We start from the raw sequence: 2758 nt of genomic DNA on the forward strand, positions 1-2758 counted from the left end.
CGCTGCAGACAGACACTTCCTAGCTGTGCCACACAGGACCCTCCGAGTCGGACTCAGTTTCCTCGTCTGTAAAACACAGCGGGTAAGATCTCCTTCACTGCGTAACAGCGAGGATCAAAGAAAGTGCTGGCAAGTAACAGAAGTTTACCAGTTAGTTCCTTTCCATTGTCGTGTCCCTGATTTGAACCTCTCTGCTCGGTCAGGTGCGCAGCAAATAGAAACAGACCCACTACGCACGGTAACCATTCCTTCCAGAACACACATGCATACACTGGGTTCAAGTATTCCTTCAGGTATGACTTGTTTCGTGACTGTGTCCTGCCTATTAGGGATCATCCGTTGTAAGAAAACCAGTTCTTCAAACATATTATTTCTCCTGAAGTGTTCTAACCACCATAAAACCTGTTTATCCTCTCACCTCCTCCATCAATTCGATTTGATTAGCATCTGTACAGTCACCACGACGACTGCCTGTGTGAGTGGAGGACAACCGCTGTTTCAGGCGGTTTAGAACAAAACTTCTCCGGTGCACCTTTCTCCCAGCAAAATGCAATAAGGAAAATGTTCAAGTAAAAAATACATACTAATTGGCGTCGAGGCCAGAGTGAAGAACGTGGAAAAAAAGCACTTGTCCTTTGATCTCTCATTTGTCCATCCTTTAGATAAAATATTTGCTCCCTCTTGGACTTGGAGACTGTAAACAAGCCTCCATATAAGGGAAAAAGTCACTTAACTTTTAAAGTGTGACTTATGTGTAGCCGGTTCAGACTTGTTTGTGATGACGTTGCATGTGTGGTCCCAAGGTTCTTCCAACATTTCAGCTCTCCCCGTGAACTGCTGTGTTGTAAAACGAAAACGCGCTGATAGCAAAGATTATTCTGAAAGGTGGATGGAGGGGAAAAGGAGATGGAAGAGCAGCAGCAATGTTTAACTGAGATAATAAAGAGTTTCAGTAAGTGTCGGGGGGGAGAAGGTCACGTTCAGGGGCCTTCTGTCTTGGCTGAAAGGTATCTCTGACTAAATTTATTTTTCAGTCTTTATAAATATATTAGGCTAGCGATTTGTATACTTACTTCTATGCTTTTAAAGTTTTTAATCTATATTTTAAAAAATTTTAATTGATATATCAACAATCTTAATGCAAACTTGACTTTAACTCCAAATCTGGGGGGTACATATACACTTAAAAATCAGATAGAGATCAACACCATCGTGGTGAAGCAACCAGATGATGACATGAAGAGTCATTTTTTAAACTTCATCACAGAAGTATTCTCTGTAAGGATGCGCCGTAAACGGTTCACTGCGGGAGTGGGATGGGAAAGGGGACTTTGTCCATGTAAAATTCTGTGCTTTTTCTTTTTCAAAACAGGGGCACCCTGTACAACCCAGAAAATTTTTTAAAGGTTTTTTTTGTTTTGTTTTGTTTTGTTTTTTGTTTTTTTATCGCCGTCATCCTGTAGCCGCATGGGTCATTCGACCCGACGTGACCTGCGGCAGTTCTTTCCCGCTCTCCGCGCCCACACCTGTGCGTCCGCCGCGTCCCCTCCCGCACGTCACCCCAGGGCCCGCGTCCTCCCCGCCGACCGCTCTCGGGGACGCTCGGACGCGGCGCGCACGGGGTCCGGGCTCCCGCCGGGCGGCAAGGACGGTCGGGCTCCGGGCGGCACGTGCGCACCGTCCCCTCCTGCCCGCCCGTCCGGCTGCTCCGCTTCGCGCCGCTTGTGCGGCTCTGTCCCGGGTCGGCCCGGAGAATGTTCTCGAACCCGCGTCTGTCCCGGCGCGGGGCCGCGGCCGCGTCTTCACGGACCGAGCACCTGCCCGCACGCGGCCCGCGGCAGGGACGGGTCGGCGCAGCGGGACAGGCTCGCGGTCACTGACTGCGACGGGGACGACGCGCGTGAGTCTCGTGATTGTCCTCACGGGGCGTGTGGCAGACACTGTCGCCTGCGCGGGCCGCGTCCCTCGTCGGGGTGACCCAAGCGGCCGCACAGGGGTCGGAGCGCGTCCCCCGCTTAATGCGGGTCCGTCCGTCCGGCCCGCGGCGCCCGCGGCTTCCCTCCCTGCGGAGACTCCGACTCCGACTCCGACTCGGCTCCTTCGTCCCGCCCCGGCCTCGCCCCCGGACCCGCGACCTGGCGAGACGCCCCACGCGAGCCGCCACCTCCCCGGCGGCCCGGGCTCCGCGCATCCCGCTCGGACGACTCGGGACGGAGCTCGGGGCCCGCCCGACGGACGCGGACCCGGGGCGACGCCGAGGTGTCCAGTGCCCGCGCGGAGGGACAGGACAGGAGCCTCCGACCCGCCGCGTCGGACCCGAATCCGCACCGGACGCCCCGCCTGGGCCGCACCGCGTCTCCGCCGCCGGGGGCCGGGCGCGGGCTTGGCTCCACTGGGGACCGTGGCGGGGACCTCGCGGGGACCGTCTCGGAGCGAGGCCCAGCCCTCCGGCGACAGGCGACACGCAACACATGCCACCTCCCCGCGACTCCCGCGACTTGACCCGGTGGGGCGAGTGGGCCTGACGCCGCCGGAGAAGGACGCGGAGCTCGGGGACGTGGCCAAGGACCGGGCACCAGCCGGGCTTGTCGGTGCGCACGAGCAGTGCGGGGACAGTGCGGGGACACGAAGACCCACCGCGCTCTACCTACATACTCCGACATCCTCTAAAGAGGAAGCTGCCCTCATCCGAAACCCATGTTCTGTGACAAACGACAGGAAGACACCTGGTGGCGCAACTCAGGAAAAGGAATCCGGA

The sequence above is a fragment of the Meles meles genome, chromosome 9 (genome assembly GCF_922984935.1).
Source record: "Meles meles chromosome 9, mMelMel3.1 paternal haplotype, whole genome shotgun sequence".
In the NCBI taxonomy this organism is placed as follows: Eukaryota; Metazoa; Chordata; class Mammalia; order Carnivora; family Mustelidae; genus Meles; species Meles meles.